At 43.4% G+C, this 18,982-nt stretch overlaps 1 pseudogene; it reads left to right on the top strand.

Moving 5' to 3' along the window:
• The first annotated feature begins 8,605 nt into the window (after nt 1–8,605).
• On the top strand, nt 8,606–9,779 carry LOC144273850 (olfactory receptor 5G9-like; annotated as a pseudogene).
• The last annotated feature ends 9,203 nt before the right edge of the window (nt 9,780–18,982 follow it).

Here is an 18,982-nt window from a genome sequence, read left to right as displayed (position 1 = left end):
TTCTTCCGTCCTAAGTGCAGGACTCTGCACTTGTCCTTGTTGAACCTCATCAGATTTCTTTTGGCCCAATCCTCCAATATGTCTAGGTCCCTCTGTATCCTATCCCTACCCTCCAGCGTATCTACCACTCCTCCCAGTTTAGTGTCATCCGCAGACTTGCTGAGGGTGCAATCCACATCATCCTCCAGATCATTAATGAAGATATTGAACAAAACCAGCCCCAGGACCGACCCTTGGGGCACTCCATTTGATAGCGGCTGCCAACTAGACATGGAGCCATTGATCACTACCCGTTGAGCCCGACAATCTAGCCTACTTTCTACCCACCTTGTAGTGCGTCCATCCAGCCCATACTTCTTTAACTTGCTGACAAGAATACTGTTGCAGACCGTGTCAAAAGCTTTGCTAAAGTCGAGGAATAACAGGTCCACTGCTTTCCCTTCATCCACAGAACCAGTTATCTCATCATAGAAGGCAATTAGATTAGTGAGGCATGACTTGCCCTTGGTGAATCCATGCTGACTGTTCCTGATCACTTTCCTCTCCTCTAAGTGCTTCAGAATTGATTCCTTGAGGACATGATCCATGATTTTTCCGGGGACTGAGGTGAGGCTGACCGGCCTGTAGTTCCCAGGATCCTCCTTCTTCCCTTTTTTAAAGATGGGCACTACATTAGCCTTTTTCCAATCTTCCGGGACTTCCCCCACTCACCATGAGTTTTCAAAGATAATGGCCAATGGCTCTGCAATCACATCCGCCAATTCCTTTAGCACTCTCGGATGCAACGCATCCGGCCCCATGGACTTGTGCACGTCCAGCTTTTCTAAATAGTCCCGAACCATTTCTTTCTTCACAGGGGGCTGGCCACCTCCTCTCCATGCTGTGCTGCCCAGTGCAGTAGTCTGGGAGCTGACCTTGTTCGTGAAGACAGAGGCAAAAAAAGCATTGAGTACGTTAGCTTTCTCCACATCCTCTGTCACTAGGTTGCCTCCCTCATTTAGTTAAGGGGCCCACACTTTCCTTGGCTTTCTTCTTATTGCCAACATACCTGAAGAAACCCTTCTTGTTACTCTTAACATCCCTTGCTAGCTGCAACTCCAGGTGTGATTTAGCCTTCCTGATTCCATTCCTACATGCCCAAGCAATATTTTTATACTCATCCCTGGTCATTTGTCCAATCTTGTAAGCCTCTTTTTTGTGTTTAAGATCAGCAAGGATTTCACTGTTAAGCCAAGCTGGTCACCTGCCATATTTACTATTCTTTCTACACATCGGGATGTTTTGTCCCTGTAACCTCAATAAGGATTCTTTAAAATACAGCCAGCTCTCCTGGACTCCTTTCCCCCTCATGTTATTCTCCCAGGGGATCTTGCCCATCAGTTCCCTGGGGGAGTCAAAGTCTGCTTTTCTGAAGTCCAGGGTCCGTATTATGCTGCTTTCCTTTCTTCCTTGTGTCAGGATCCTGAACTCGACCCTCTCATGGTCTCTGCCTCCCAGGTTCCCATCCACTTTTGCTTCCCCTACTAATTCTTCCCGGTTTGTGAGCAGCAGGTGAAGAAGAGCTCTCCCCCTAGTTGGTTCCTCCAGCACTTGCACCACGAAATTGTCCCCTACAGTTTCCAAAAACTTCCTGGATTGTCTGTGCACCGCTGTATTGCTCTCCCAGCAGATATCCAAGTGATTGAAGTCTCCCATGAGAACCAGGGCGTGCGATCTAGTAGTTTCTGCGAGTTGCCGGAAGAAAGCCTCGTCCACCTCATCCCCCTGGTCCGGTGGTCTATAGCAGACTCCCACCACAACATCACCCTTGTTGCTCATGCTTCTAAACTTAATCCAGAGACTCTCAGTTTTTTCTGCAGTTTCATACTTGAGCTCTGAGCAGTCATACTGCTCCCTTACATACAGTGCTACTCCCCGACCTTTTCTGCCCTGCCTGTCCTTCCTGAACAGTTTATATCCATCCATGACAGTACTCCAGTCATGTGAGTTATCCTACCAAGCCTCCGTTATTCCAATTACATCATAATTCCCTGACTTTGCCAGGACCTCCAGTTCTCCCTGCTTGTTTCCCAGGCTTTGTGCATTTGTGCATTTCCCAGGCACTTGAGATAACCCGCTGATCGCCCCCTGTTCCCAGTATGAGGCAGGAGCCCTCCCCTCTCACATGCTCCTGCTCGTGCTTCCTCCCGGTATCCCGCTTCCCCACTTACCTCAGGGCTTTGGTCTCCTTCCCCCCTAGTTTAAAGCCCTCCTCACTAGGTTAGCCAGCCTGCTCGCGAAGATGCTCTTCCCTCTCTTCGTTAAGTGGAGCCCGTCTCTGCCTAGCACTCCTCCTTCTTGGAACAACATCCCATGGTCGAAGAATCCAAAGCCTTCTCTCCGACACCACCTGCATAGCCATTCATTGACTTCCACGATTCGACGATCCCTACTCCGGCCTTTTCCTTCCACGGGGAGGATGGACGAGAACACCACTTGCGCCTCATACTCCTTTATCCTCCTACCCAGAGCCACGTAGTCTGCAGTGATCTGCTCAAGGTCATTCTTGGCAGTATCATTGGTGCCCACGTGGAAAAGTAGGAAGGGGTAGCGGTCCGAGGGCTTGATGAGTCTCGGCAGACTCTCCGTCACATCGCAAATCTTAGCCCCTGGCAAGCAGCAGATTTCTCTGTTTTCCCGGTCCGGGCGGCAGTTAGATGACTCAGTCCCCCTAAGGAGAGAGTTCCCGACCACCACCACCCGCCTCCTTCTCTTGGGAGTGGTGGTCGTGGAACCTGCAACCTTAGAACAGTGCATCTCATGCCTTTCAACTGGTGGAGTCTCCTTCTGCTCCCTTCCCCCAGACATATCATCTGGGCCACTCCCCGCAATGGTACCTGTGGAGAGAACATGAAAACAGTTACTTACCTGTATCTGCGTTGCTGGTACATGGACGTTCCCCCTTCTTCTTCTGGAGGTCACATGCTGCCAAATTTCTTCACCGTCCTCCTGTCCACGCTGCGCAGCCTGCTCTGAATCTTCAGAACCTTGTGCCTGTAGAAGCATATCCTGATGTCTGTCCAGGAAATCTTCAGTTTCTCTTATGCAACGCAGGGTCGATTACCTGTTGCTCCAGACCTTGAACCTTCTCTTCCAATATGGAGACAAGCTTGCACTTTGTACACACAAAGTCGCTTCTGTTCTCTGGAAGAAAGACAAACATGGCACAATCTGCCTGTGGTGACATTCATGTTCTAGCACAAGATCTTGTCCCTTGGGTGTTTGTCTGAGCTGATAATGGGGAAAAGATTTAGTGTGTCTCTGGGAGGCATTCGGGGTTAAACATAGATTTGACATTGGACAGAACATTGTCTCCAATCTCAGTTCCACTAAAAATCAGTGTCAAAATAGTCACTTGCTTCCAAGATGGCAGGAGAGATTCTCTTATGTGTGAGCAGCCTGATATTCAGACTTGCAGGACACTGAGTCAGAAGTGCCAGTGGGTCAGATTTTCAAAGGCACTTAAGTGATTTAAGCATAAAATTCCCTTTAACGTTCAGTCGTACCCCTCTTTTTAAATCATGTCAGCGTGCCTAGAGTATTTGCTGGGCACATTACTTTATTATGATTATTCTGAACGTCTCTCAGTATTACATATGGTGGATTTTTTAAAAAGAAATAGCTTTTACACCATACTAAATCTTTAAGCTGAAAAAGGAGAAAGCTGCTGACTAAAATGTATCCGCATGAGTCACCAATAAATCCTGGCTGAACGGACTTTGTAGGTTTGGGTAGTCTGGACATTTGTTAAACCCTCTGCAGATTTCCTGCATTTTAGGTGCTCAAATTTATTCATTCTCCTTTGACTTTCTTTCACATTCTCCTTGTGCCTGAGAGTGCTGTCTGCTGGAAGTAGCTGACCATGATGTCTTGCAGTCTGAACATGTCCATACCATAGGGATATCTCCAAGTGCTCCATTAACTGCTGGGATTGTCTTTGTTCTAGTTTTCCATAAGTGCTCCCCTTCGAGGCAGAGTTCTTCATACTTCAGCATCTTCTCTCCTTGTTTCTTTTTTATGTTGCTGTCTGCTGGCATGGCGACATCAATGTACACAGGTTTGTTTTGTCTTCTTTTCTCAAACTATGTCATTCTCATTCGGTCTGTGACAATTGCCATATCCCATAACATCTTACCCTCTTCATTCACTTCACTGTGTCTGTTCCTATATTCTCTCCCAGATAAGCTCTAGCAGCTGCTTGATACTTGTTCCACCATCTGTTCCTTTTAAAACTCATTCTGCACTTCAAGGAGCAGTCCTGTCGATCGTTTTTACTTCTTACAGAATTAAGATTTACGGCTTTTTTCTTGTCCACTCATAATGAGGCTTTCTGCTTCTCTTTTGAGGGATCCTTCTATCATTAATAGGCTCGATCTCTTTCCGCCATTGTCTGTGCATTGATTTCTGTGTACATCTTTCCACTATTTTCTAGTAGTATCCTCTCTCCTTTCTTTCATGATTTCTTGGGCTAGGATGCAGCTCAATCATTGCTTGTTAACATGATCAGATGATCTTTATTCTGATTGACTCCTCACATAGTTTGATATAATATTCTTCATTATCAAGTGCTTCCTCCACAGATAGCAGAATTTTCCCTTTGTCACATCATGGGATTTACATTTTGTCCATGCCTTGGTTACTAGTCAATACTCTGACATCCAAGCAAGACAGCTGTTGCTGATACATACTTTTTTATTCTCCTCTTGATTATTCCAGCAATCTTGTCTACTACTGGCATCACCCGCATATTAATGGCTCAGATCAAATTCTTAAGACTTGAGTTTTGTCCGTAGAGTAGTTCTTACACATCTGCAATATTCTTTCCTTGCTTTGTCTCTCAATTTCTTATGTTGTAGCTCCGACAGTTCCCTGATTCTAACATATTTGTAGGGGTCATGCTGAGATAGCGTGGACAGTTCCTTCATTAATGTGTATGTCATCAGATTGTACCAGTCTGGCCATCTTTACAGACGCTGACACACAGTTAGCCAAGCCAATCAGTAGCTCTATATCTTCACCAAACTTTTCCACATATTATCCATCTTTGTAGCCCCTTTTCGTGACTGTTCATGGAGTTTCAGATTGCCCATGTCTAACAAATGGTTAACTGGTCATTGCTCTTTGCTGATCGCCACAATTTATCATATCTAAACAAGATCTGTGCCAGTGGCACCGTGGGTACCACAAACAGCGCTGGTGCTAAGGCATATCCTTGAAAGATTTCTTTTAATTTAGACCTCATCAATGAGTCCCCTCCAGTGAGAGTCAAGTGCTCCAGTTAAACATAGATTGCTGCAGAAAGGAAATGATCTTTGGATGAGCCTTGGGCATTTTCAGGGTCTCAGTGATCCATGATTGTGAGATGCTTTTGTATGCCTTGAAGGTAGTCTATCCACACAATCACTAACTTTTTCTTTGTTTGCAACTCAGGTGATCCTCCTATTCGGCCTGGGCTGGTTTTTGTCCCTTTCATATTTACTGTATTGTTTCTTTGCTCAGGAACCAGCATTCCATTGCTAACTGGCACTTTCCAGATTTTTTTTTGCCAGAGATGTTGTTAGAAGTTTCCATATAGTGGGTAAACATATGGTCAGTCTATAATTCTTAGGATCACTATGTCTTTCTTTCTTTCTTTCTTTCTTTCTTTCTTTCTTTCTTTCTTTCTTTCTTTCTTTTCAGTATGGGGAGAGTTGTCCCTGTCATCATCCACCCTGGAAATCCGTTCTTCAAACATTTATGAAATTGTTAAAATAAACAATCATGGAGTGTTTCTAAGACGTTTCATCCAGAATCCAAACATACCAGCTGGTCTGAGTGTTTTTTCCAATTTTTCATTCCTCTTAGTACCTCATTTCTTTCTTTCTTTCTTTCTTTCTTTCTTTGATCTTTCTGGGTATTCCTCTGGGGTGTGATTTGTAATTTTTTCCTCTCCTTTTTAATCCGGTTCACTGTCTGATTATGTTGCACAGTCTTAGACCAGATTTCTTTCCAGTAGTGCTGAAACTATTCATTTATTGGCTCTCTATTTTTGCCTGTTCTGTTTTTAACATCCATCAGATCAAAGAATCTCCTTGGGTCTCTGGTGAAGAGACTGTTCTCTTGGTACTAATAACTTTGTTTACATTAATCCTTTTGGCCAGATGATTTCGACAGGCCATTTCAATTTACTTCTGTGTCAAGGGTTCGATATCTTTCAAGGCTATGACTCAGATGGATCAGCTTTCATTTACATTGTTCCTTCACGACTCTCTCATCTAGCTGCTATCTCCAAGGCTGTTTGCTTCTCTTACCTCTTCAGATGGTTTTTCTCATGCATCCCGTAGGCTGATATAAAAGCTTACTCTTCTGCTTTAACCTTCATTGCCATGAAAGATGGCTCACATCCTCAGATGGCTTGATCTTACGCTGATGAGCTGCTACTGTTACTGTAGCATAAATTATATAATTCTACCTGCTATTGGTGGTTTTACTCCACAGTTTCCTTGAGTCCTTCATTAAGTGCTTGTGTTATCATCCAGTTTTTCCTGGTGTACAAATTTCTTACTTGGCAACACTGGTCAATCCTCAATGTCTGTTACACTTTGCATGATCTCAATCAACAAATTATTCATATTTCCTGTACTTTCTTCAGGTGCTGTTTCATTCATATTTTTCCTCAATTTTTCTTCCATTGCTGGTTTCTGTTTATCCTGTATCATTGCTTCTACCAAAATGTTTGCATGTAGTTCTACATGACTAACCTCCCTTTTCAGGTTTTCAATCTCCATTTGCATAAATTCTCCTCTTTGGAATAAAACTCTCAGTTGTGCAGTGAGTCTATGCTCCTTCATTTCTTTCTCTGTGTTGTCATTTCTCTCCTTCCAGTGTTGGAACATTTGTTTGCTTCAGCCTCTCTTCTGGTTTTGCAAAAGACAACCTCAGATCACTTTTTGGTTTATAAGATGAGTCCTTTTCACTCTAATGATCTCTGGTTGTTTATTTGAACAGTTGAATGATACATGGGCTTGCCTACCTTCAGACAACTCACCCTGCTAGGGGAAGAGGCTGTCCCAGATAAGCTTGTCTGACCCCGCCCCCCCACCACTTTATGGCATTCATAATATTTATCAATTACCTGTATTCTCGATATTAGTTTGGATTGACAGACTATACCCTGCTGGGTGCTAAACCAGAATTTCTAGGCCTTGGAGGTTTCTTCCACTTCCTCTGCCTCCTCCTCATCTTCTTTGTCTTTGTCTTCTTCTAGAATCCTAGAGATGTTAATAGGAATCCATCCAATAAAATTCTACGATATTACATTCTGTATTTTTTGTAAAGTATTTATAGAATGGCCAGATCCCATGCTGGTGTAAATCATCCATAGGTCCATAGGCGTCAAGGGGTCAAATCTCCAGCTGGTGTAAATCAGATGTAGCTCTGTCATAAATATAAAGGGAAGGGTAAACCCCTTTGAAATCCCTCCTGGCCAGGGGAAAGCTCCTCTCACCTGTAAAGGGTTAAGAAGCTAAAGGTAACCTCGCTGGCACCTGACCAAAATGACCAATGAGGAGACAAGATACTTTCAAAAGCTGAGAGGAGGGAGAGAAACAAAGGGTCTGTGTCTGTCTGTATGCTGGGTCTTGGCCAGGGATAGACCAGGAATGGAGTCTTAGAACTTTTAGTAAGTAATCTAGCTACGTATGTGTTAGATTATGATTTCTTTAAATGGCTGAGAAAAGAATTGTGCTGAATAGAATAACTATTTCTGTCTGTGTATCTTTTTTGTAACTTAAGGTTTTGCCTAGAGGGGTTCTCCATGTTTTTGAATCTAATTACCCTGTAAGATATCTACCATCCTGATTTTACAGGGGGGATTTCTTTATTTCTATTTACTTCTATTTTTTATTAAAAGTCTTCTTGTAAAAAACTGAATGCTTTTTCATTGTTCTCAAATCCAAGGGTTTGGGTCTGTGGTCACCTATGCAAATTGGTGAGGCTTTTTATCCAACATTTCCCAGGAAAGGGGGGTGCAAGTGTTGGGAGGATTGTTCATTGTTCTTAAGATCCAAGGGTCTGGGTCTGTAGTCACCTAGGCAAATTGGTGAGGCTTTTTACCAAACCTTGTCCAGGAAGTGGGGTGCAAGGTTTTGGGAAGTATTCTGGGGGGAAGGACGCGTCCAAACAGCTCTTCCCCAGTAACCAGTATTAGTTTGGTGGTGGTAGCGGCCAGTCCAAGGACAACGGGTGGAATATTTTGTACCTTGGGGAAGTTTTGACCTAAGCTGGTAAAGATAAGCTTAGGAGGTTTTTCATGCAGGTCCCCACATCTGTACCCTAGAGTTCAGAGTGGGGGAGGAACCTTGACAAGCTCTGTTGAAGTTAGTGGGACAGATTAAAGAGATATTGGGCCAGAGAGAGACAGCAAGAGCATGAATGACTGTATATTCTGGTGGTTAGAGCACTCACTCTCCGATGCAGACGGCTGAGTATCTGGTTCCTCTGCTCCAAAGCCTTTTTTTTATTATTTAACCACAGTGGAGCAGCTTCAACAGGAGAGACTGGGACAGACTGACATAGGGGTCCCTCAATGTCACAGCTGAGCAGGGTTTTTGTGAGTACCAGTGGGGCTTGATTCTCGGATTTAGGCACCTAAAATGGTAGGTAGGTGCCAAAGTCATTCTGTGCAACTAGCCGATTTTGTCTTTTTACAGCACACATTTTATAGGATGTAGTCAGCCTCGGTTTACATTAATCCTTTTGTCCAGATGATTTCGACAGGCCATTTCAATTTACTTCTGTGTTAATTTCATTATTTTTTCCCCCAGTCTGACAGGTCAGATTTCCTGACTCGGAATCAAACCAAAGTGACTACATTTATTCTCCTGGGACTTTCCAGTGACCCGCAGATGCAGATTTTCCTATTCCTGGTGTTTATAGTTATTTACCTAATCACGCTTGTGGCGAACATGGTGATCATACTGATAAGGGCTGATCCTCACCTTCACACCCTTCCTGTCTCATTTATCCTTTGTCGATATCTGCTTTTCCTCAGCCATTGTCCCTAAGATGATGGTCAATTTCCTAGCAGAGCACAAAATCATTTCTGCTGATGGCTGCCTTGTCCAGATATTCTTCATTTTCCTGCCTACTAGTGCTGACATTTTTATTCTCTCAGCAATAGTGTATGACTGCTACACTGCCATCTGTGACCATTGTGTTATATGGAGACCATTAGCAAAGGGATCTGTGTTCTGCTGGTGAGTGGGGCATGGGCAATAGGCTTCATAAATTCTCTGCTTAACAGAGGTTTAGCCCTCAGGTTGCACTTCTGTGGCCCCAATCAAATCAGCCATTTCAGCTGTGAAGCTCCCTCCCCTATTGCATCTATCCTGCACTGTGACCCTCACCAATCAAGTGGTGCTTCTCACTTCTGTTGTGATATTTGTATCAAGCTCCTTCCTCCTCATCCTGATCTCCTACATTCACATCATTGCCACCAACCTGAGGATACGCTCTGTGGAGGGCAGCGGTAAAGCCTTCTCCACCTGCAGCTCCCCCCGATTGTGGTTGGTTTATGGTACCCGACAGGTTCTGTACAGTACACAAAACCCAGCTCAGTCTCTTCCATGGTTGTGGATGAAATGTTCTCTGTCCAGTACAACATCTTGACCCCGATGCGAAATACCATCATCTACAGCCTGAAAATACAGATGAAAACAGCTGGGGGGAAATTACTGGGGAAATTCAAGTTTCTCAAGTAGTGTTGATCTTATTTAAAAAAAATCAAAGAGCATAAAACTGTGGGTAACTTGCATTTTGGAGATTCTCAGCTCAGGTATCTGACAGTTTGGGTCAAAGGCTCAGCTCGTGTAAATTGGTGTGGCTCTGTCAAGGTTCCTTCCCCACTCTGAACTCTAGGATACAGATGTGAGGACCTGCATGAAAACCTCCTAAGCTTACTTTTACCAGCTTAGGTTAAAACTTCCCCAAGGTACAAACTATTTTACCATTTGCCCTTGGACTTCCACTGCCACCACCAAACGTTTATCTGGGTTATTTTATTAGGAAAGTGTTGTTTGGAAACGTCTTTCCCCCCAAAATCCTCCCAACCCTTGCACCCCACTTCCTTGGAAAGGTTTGATTAAAAATCCTCACCAATTTGCATAGGTGACCACAGACCCAAACCCTTGGATCTTAAGAACAATGAAAAAAAGCATTCAGTTCTTGAAGAATTTTAATAGAAGTAACAGTAACAAAAAAGTAACAATAAAAAGAATCACCTCTGTAAAATCAGGATGGTAAATACCTTACAGGGTAATTAGATTCAAAACATAGAGAATCCCTCTACACAAAACCTTAAGTTACAAAAAGACACACAGACAGGAATATCCATTCTATTCAGCACAGCTTAATTTCTCAGCCATTTAAAGAAATCAGAATCTAACGCATATCTAGCTAGATTACTTACTAAATTCTAAGACTCCATTCCTGTTCTGTCCCCGGCAAAAACATCACACAGACAGACTCTTTGTTTTTCCCTCCCCCCAGCTTTTGAAAGTATCTTGTCTCCTCATTGGTCATTTTGGTCAGGTGCCAGCGAGGTTATCCTAGCTTCTTAACCCTTTACAGCTGAGAGGATTTTTCCTCTGGCCAGGAGGGATTTTAAAGGTGTTTACCCTTCCCTTTATATTTATGACAGGCTCCATTGAACTCAGCAGGCCCATTGGGTAGAAGAGACGCTGCCCAGGCATCCTGGGAAAAACATAGGACATATGGCAGCACGTTTCCTGATAGGGCCAGGTATCAAGATGGAATGTGCTGTTGATTGATGTGCCCTACTGTGAGTTAGTGCCCTGCACCTTCCTTCATACAGGCATTCCGCACTATTCCAATCAGTGTCTCAGGCTTCCCATTGATGGGTGTTCTTGATTTCACAGCCATATCCCCCTTGCCCACTGCCTTCTAAGTGTTGCAGAACAACATTTAATAGTAGGCCAAGTGTCATGATAATTCATAGCAATATCGAATGTCCTGCTCAATGAAATATAGTCCATCATTTTGGCCACCACCACTGGCACTGCTCCTCCTTCTTTGACATGGCTAGAATTCTTTCAGCATTGTTCTGAAATGCGTGCAATTCTCAGCAGTTGCAGTGAGCAGCTCTTGCAATTTTTGAGTGCTTTTGTCCATATTATAAGTCCATTCAATGTCAATAGTAAAATTTGGTATCTTCCAAACCAACTCGAGCACTTGGTGTGGGATGGGGTAGTACACACTGGTCCGGGTATTCACAACAATTTGTTCCAGTGACCCATCTGTGCACCATAGTCCTGGTAACAGCTTATAGGTGCGTGCAGTTCGGTTATGTGCTGTTGTGTTTCTTCCCTCTAGTGTTACATTGCAGGAGTGTTACATGCATTCCCAGGAGAACACTCCATATCCCATATACATCACATTTAAGTGTCCCCCCCTTTGCAATAGGCCACACATTTTGTTTCTCTGACACCATTGAGGTGGGCCATATCCATATATCCCCCCCTGAATACACAGTTGTTTTATTCAATTATGGTCCAATTTATACCATTCCATCCTATCCACTGATTCTCCAAGGGTTCCCATCGAATCCCTCTCTTTTCCTGCACTCCCGTCAGGCTCATGGGGACTACTTTGGTTGCATTTCCCTCCCAGGGTATCACAGTGCTAGCCTTACAGGTTGGGGATGTTGTTTTCCATGTGGACGGACATGTTTTTGCAAGTGTTGATAGGTATGGGCTCGCGCCGTGATTTAAAACTGATAGTCACTGTCCCAACCATGTGTCCCTCATAACATTTATTAATATCATTACTTGAGCATTCTGCATTCCCATACACACCTCTCCCCACATCAAACGTCTAAAACTATCTCCTGCGTATTTCACCAATTGTCCTGCCCAATCAGCAATCCGTAGATTCATTTTGCTACTTCCCACCCATCTGCAATTGCAGCTACTTGATGTACCATCCATTCATTAATTTCTTGTTGCAATTTCACATTGTGACTCATCAGATGCTTAGTTGCCCAATTTTCCCCCAAGGTCCATGCTCCATTCCCTTGTTTATTGTTGACCATAATCCTCTTTTCTGTATGTCCTCTCACCCACCTATTAAATTGTTGTTTCAACCATTCTATGGATGTGCTGCAGTTGGGATATAGCCGGCCCACCCACCACTCACTGGGACAGACTACCCATGTAACAGATCAAAAGGACACATTAAAGAGTGCCAGTTGCACCCGCTTCCATAAAGGATCACTCAGGTCTGCCTGTCAGGGAATACTTTTAGCTCTGGGCTGTGGCCAGTTCAGCTTTGGATTTTTCAAGATGGGCATCTACACCATCTGTAGGGTTACATTTTGCAAACCAGTTAGATTTAATTTCCCTGTGTGTGCCCCTAGAGTGATTTTAGCTCCACATCAGCATTTCCATTTATATTGATCCATATTGTCCTCATCATTACATGTGGACAAAATGATATTTACATCATGGGACACCTCTGGGTTCCAACACCCCTGGTGTCTGGAATGTCAAATTTTGGTTCTCTTTTGATGGATACCACTGTAAGGAATACAATGAGTTAATCCAATACTCAGCCTCATCATCACTGAGATGCCATGATGTCTCTGTGACACCTTCATTTATTATACCATTACCTCCAGCCCACCATGTAATACTTTCTGATAGATTTCCAATCTGCCGGAGTAAAGGCTCTTGATCCATTCCATATACAGGTTTCAGAGTAGCAGCCGTGTTAGTCTGTATTCGCAAAAAGAAAAGGAGTACTTGTGGCACCTTAGAGACTAACCAATTTATTTGAGCATAAGCTTTCGTGAGCTACAGCTCACTTCGGATGCATATACAGTCTATTGACATTTCCGTTCCCCCTCTACACTCTCCCTTAACCCATCTGTCCATATTGCTGGAACTGATTCCCATTCCTCTTCCCACTTTATTAATTCACAGGTGGGTATTCGGTGAGTGGTTACACATGTGTCCTGGATTATTAAACATAATCCCATCCACAGGTACCTGTGATGGGTTTCGTCACAGAGATCCCCTTGAGACTGCCACCTGATGTGCTGAGATTACCTCTGAGCCTGTTTTCCCTGCCAGCTTGGGACTCAGAACCCTGCCTTGTTGATCCAGACATGCTAGCCTGCTGCAACACAGACCCAGCTCTGGTTCATGTCCCCAAAGCTGCAGACTTTAACCAAAAACTGCTCAGCAGATCATCTATCTCCAGCCCCCAGTTCCCAATGGTATCCAAACCCCAAATAAATTTGTTTTACTCTGTATAAAGTCCTATCTCTTGGGATCTTCTAACACCTCACCCACCTCCTTCTCAATCTCTGTCCAGGTTGACCCCTGTACCTGGTATGGGCCCCGATTCCTCCATATCCACCTGTTTAAAAAATCAGTTACCCCAGTTTTCGAGAACCCGCAACTCCCTTCATGAGAGCCTGTCATACCCACGTCAAACAGCTGTGCAGACAGTTGATGCAGGGGACTTACCTGACTGCTACTGTATTACTTACCCATCCAGGGAAGTGTATCCGAGTCATGCAACCAAGATGTTGGCAGGGGTCCAGCTCCCTCCTCGCTCTCAGTTCCCAGACACAGTTGGCTGGAAAATAAAACTCCAGAGTCCAGTCTGCAGGCAATTCGATGGGTTTATTGGGGCTAAACAAGCAATCTTATTCCAAAGCCCTCCACACCAGTCAGGTTTGTCTCTATATGCCGATAGAAGGAGGGAGGGTGCAGCCTTGTGCTTTCACTTACATTCTCTTGCTTGCCTATTCAGCCTGTTTAAACTAAAAGCATGCCCAGAAGCAAGATTATTATTGTTTAGTCTCGACCCTATTTACTTCACATTCTCCTAACAAAGTTGAAGCCTGATCTCTTCGATCTCTGTCCTTGCCTTGAACCACACTATCATCCCACTGGTATTATACTCAGTGAAAATAGTGATACTCAGTGAAATTCTACTCAGTGAAAATAGCCTGTGCCTCCACTCACTGCTGCCCATGATATTACTGCTACACTGCTAATTTTGGAATCCTAGCTGGATGAACTGGGACTGACACCTCTTGCTCATAGTGTAGACATAGCCTTAATGGTTGTTGAGAGGCAATGCCTTAAAGTCTGTAGCCTTCTGCCCTTGGGGACCACTGGAACCATTTTGAACAGGCTGGGTCACATTCAGGGAACCATACTGACCATTGCATGGACACACTGGAGAATCTGAAGAGGCCAGGAGAGTGTAAATCAGACAGATTCTGTTCCTGTAACTTAAGAGCAAAGACAGACTAATTTAGCTTCTAGTGAAGTATGAGATTAGATGAGATTAAGTATGTGTGCCAGGCTCTGGCAGGAGCTGTTCTTCAACCACTACCCAAGGGTTTTCCTGTCTTTTCAAGTTCATTACATCCTCAGCCCAGACCAAGAACTACTCCTTACTCTATAGGTCATTGATTTCTCCAGTTTTGCTCTTAAAAGAGACCTTGATTACGTAATCAGCCAGACAATCAGTATCTGTTCAAAGTGCAGCTTCAAAAGGATGGATTTCAAGTGAGTCATTTGCATAATTTTCACCACCAACAATTTTCTTGAAAATCCACTTCATGCATATTGTCCCCAAATGGCCTTTGATATCCCCACTGTCTGCCAGAGATTGCATGATTCATGTCTTCCTCCTAAAGAAGCTCCATCCACTGTCTGTACTTCATAGAATCATAGGACTGGAAAGGACCTCGAGAGGTCATCTAGTCCAGTCCCCGGCACTCATGGCAGGACTAAGTATTATCTAGACCATTCCTGACAGGTGTTTAGGTGTTTAACAGCTACACTACTATTTTAAGTGATCTACCTCAGTGAGAGCGAGCGTGAGTATGTCTACATGAGCTGGGACTCACACCCCTAGTTGATTGTGTGGACATGCACTAAGTGTAAGGTGTTAGTCAACTATTGGAAAGGGCCTCCTCCCTCACCCCATAGGGAGGGTGGCTCTACAACCCAGAGAGACCTATTGGGTGAAGTGTCCACAACTGTAGACAGATCCTGAAACAATCTCAACAATTATTAAAGGCAAACTCCATGTGTCAGACTTGATAGACAGATAGGTTTACTGAAAAACGAATAGAGTGACCACAGGATGTTACCATCGTGTTTATAGACTTTGCAGCCAGTTTTGACTCACTGCATCAACCAGCGCTGTGGATACAGCTTCACCAGTGTGGGGTGCCTGAGGGCTTAGTGTACCACAGGGAGGAACAGTACCAAGGTACATTGACCTGTGTGAGGGTCAACGGTTGTATTACAGACCGGTTTTCAGTTGAATCACAGGTGTGTCAGGTATGCAATCTCTCACCCTTTGGTATTTAATGGTATAATAGACTATCCGATGACTGAGGCCCAAGGAGGAGGTATACTATTTAAAGATTCATCTTTAGTGGATCTTGAATATGAGAATGATATTGCCTTAGTTGGAGAGACTACTGACCAAGAGCTGAGGAAAAATAGCTTAATCTATGATGATAAAACCAAAGCCATGCTTGCCTCCTATACATCAGAAATGAATGACTTGGTGATGCACATGTAGATAGCAATGACCTTGAATGGGTGAATAGTTTTACCTCTCTGGGTAGCTGGTTGGCAACAGGAGGTTCTCTATGCAAAGAAGTCACACATCTGATCAGTTTTGTGTCACTGGCATTTCAGCATCTTCAAAGGCCTCTGCTTGACTGGCAGAATGTCTATGTGACCACTAAGAGATGTGTGTGTTAGTGTCACCATGGCTGCATTAGCATGATGTGTATCTCCTGCTGATGATGGGCTGCTGATTTATACAATGTGAACAGCTTCAGCAGAAGAGTCTGAGAAAGCCTTGCCCTAAATTACTTTATGGCCCAGAGATTAAAACACTTTTCTGAGAGGTGGGGGTGGGGGGGCTAACTTCAAATCTCTTCTTCACAGCAGGCAGAGGTGGGAAGTGAATGAGTGAATTTCTCCCACACCTGAGTACCCCAACCAATAGGCTAAAGATATTGGGGGTGGGTGCTATGGGTCCATATGCTGGATTGTAATTTGGACTCTCCCTCTTTCCCCCCATTAATGAAAATATTTGGCAAATAGGTGTCAAATTTGCAAATAGTAGAGGGTCAACCAAATAGTGACTGCTTTTTGATGGGTGCAAGAAAACAATGTTTCATCCCCTATTTTTTTTCTCACTATCTCATGAAGTCTATTTGCTCCATTTACATTGTGGCTAGCATCTTCAAAGTACCATATGGGAGAGAAAATGATTTGCTATTTGGGTGTCTAGCTCCTCAGGTGCTTTGAAAATCTGACCCTGTCACTAAGGTTGGATACCTACATCCATTAGGCTCCTTTGGTAATCCAAGCCTCAGTTCTCTTATTCTTATGCATGGTAAATTGCTGCTTAAGGACTGACCCGGCACAGTGTTACTGGTAGGTTGTTACAGAGAGTGAACTTCAGGGATCTTGCCCCAAGGGGAACAGGATACCATTTAAACAGCTCTCAAGAATCACTTCTTAGTCTTGCAGTCAGATGAGGACAGGCTTTTTGCTCCACTCCCAGTGCTAACTGTACCTCCCTTGTCAGATGTAAGTGTTTGGGGTAAAGAAGAGTTGATATCCTGAGGTGCTGTATTGTGGAGGCAGATAGAGAGACTAGACAGACAAATCAGTAAGTAGGTAGATAGTCTAAGACAACAAAGAGAAAAGCAGAGGTCAGAACAATCTCACCATGTTTATGATCCACATTAAAAAGGCAGGTGAGTTGATTCATATTTTTATTCCTTTTTAAACTTATTTTACCCTTTCCATTCCAAAGGACCAGATTTTGTCCCTCCTTATCTAGGAGTGGGTTTCTCTACCAAGTCTCATTGACTTCTGCCTGCTCATACAGTGACAAGGTGGGTGAGGTGATATCTTTTATTGGACCAACATCCGCTGGCGAGACAAACAAGTTTTCGAGCCACACAGAGCTCTTCTCTCTCATCCACAGAAGTTGGTCCAATAAAATAGATCATCTCACGTGCCTTATCTTTCAAATATCCTGGGACTGAGACAGCCATAACTACGCTGCGTGTGCACATAGAGTAAGCTGCAGCACAGGGGCGATGGTTGGGAACCAAGCTGCTACTTGAATCACCCATCTCTCTCTCTCTCTCTCGGCAGCACTGAGAGAGTTCATTTGATACATGTGAGCTGTAATTTTTATTTTTGGAGAGTGTGGTGTGTGTGTGTGTGTTTTATGGGCCTGGAGAGGAGAAGACACTTAGTTTTAATAAGAATGTAAGAATGGCCATACTTTTTCAGACCAATAATTCACCTAGTTCAGTATCCTGTCTTCCAATAGTGGTTCACGACATATGCTTCAGAGGGAGTCAACAGAACATTGAGTGATCCATCACCCCCTGTTGTCCAATTCCAGCTTCTAGCAGTCAGCAGCTTAGGGACACACAGAGCATGGGGTTATGTCCCTGACCATCTTGGCTAATAGCCATTGAAGGACCTTTCCTCCACGGATTTATCTAATTGTTTTTTGAACCCAGTTATACTTTTGGCCTTCCCAACATCCCCTGGTAATGAGTTCCAAAAGTTGATTTTGTATTATGTGAAAAAGTATTTCCTTATGTTTGTTTAAAACCTGCTGCCTATTAATTTCAGTAGGTGACCCCTGGTTTGTATGGGATGTGAAAGGGTAAATAACATTCCCTTATTCACTTTTTCTACATCATTCATGATTTTGTAGATCTCTGCTATGTTCCCCCTGAATCGCCTTTTTCCAAGTCAACAGTCATTTTAATCTCTCCTCATACGGAAGCTGTTCCATACCCTTGATCATTTTTGTTGCCCTTCTATTTTAATATATCTTTTTGGAGGTGGGCCAACTACAACTGCACACAGTATTCAAGGTGTGGACATACCATGCATTTATATGGTGGCATTCTGATATTTGCTGTCCTATTATCTATCCCTTTCTTAATGGTCCCCAATATTCTGTTAATTTTTTTTATTTCCGCTGCACATTGAGCAGATGTTTTTAGAGAACTATCCACAATAACTCCAAAATCTCTCTTCTTAAGGGATAACAGCTAGTTTATACCTCTTCATTTTTTTTATGTATGGATAGGATCATGTTTTCCAATATGCATTGCATTTATCAACACTGAATTTCATCTGCCATTTGTCACCGAGTTACCAGTTTTGTGAGATCCCCTTGTAACTCTTCTCAGTTTGTTTGGGCTTAACTATCTTGAGAAATTTTCTATCATATGCAAAAATTTTGTATGATTTGACCTTTTTTCGAGGTCATTTATGTCTATGTTGAAGCGCAATGGTCCCAGTAAAGATCTTTGCGGGGGCCAGCTATTTACTTCTCTAGATTGTGACATTTCCCCTTCACACAGAATCTACCTGGGCTTACATTCAGGTTCTAGTATAAAGTCAATCTCTGTGCTTAGGTATTTGTCTTATGAGTTGATAATGAAGGAATGGTTATTTTCTCTCTAAGGTCATATGGGGAGAAAAATAAATGGGACATTGGAGAGAGCATTGGCCTCATTCCCATTCCCAATGAAAACTAATGTCAAAATAATCACTGACGTTTATGGGGGCAGGATAGATGCTCTTCTATATGTAAAGCCTGATATTCAGACATGCAGAACAATGAGTCAAAAGTCCCACTGAGTCAGAGTTTAAATGACTTAGGAACAACAGACCCATTAATTTTCTATCAGGCCCTTCTTTTCAAGTTTGTCACAGTGCCGAGAGAATGTTTGCTGGTCCCATTCACTTCTTATTGAAAAATCCTGATGATTTTAATAGATATGACTCCAATCATACACTACAGATATTAAATAGTGTGTTCAACAAAATTATCTAGAACAACTGACAAAATGTAA

The sequence above is a fragment of the Eretmochelys imbricata genome, chromosome 13 (genome assembly GCF_965152235.1).
Source record: "Eretmochelys imbricata isolate rEreImb1 chromosome 13, rEreImb1.hap1, whole genome shotgun sequence".
Classification (NCBI taxonomy): Eukaryota; Metazoa; Chordata; order Testudines; family Cheloniidae; genus Eretmochelys; species Eretmochelys imbricata.
The sequence above is the reverse complement of the archived record's forward strand: the minus strand, read 5'-3'. Positions and strand labels throughout refer to the sequence as shown.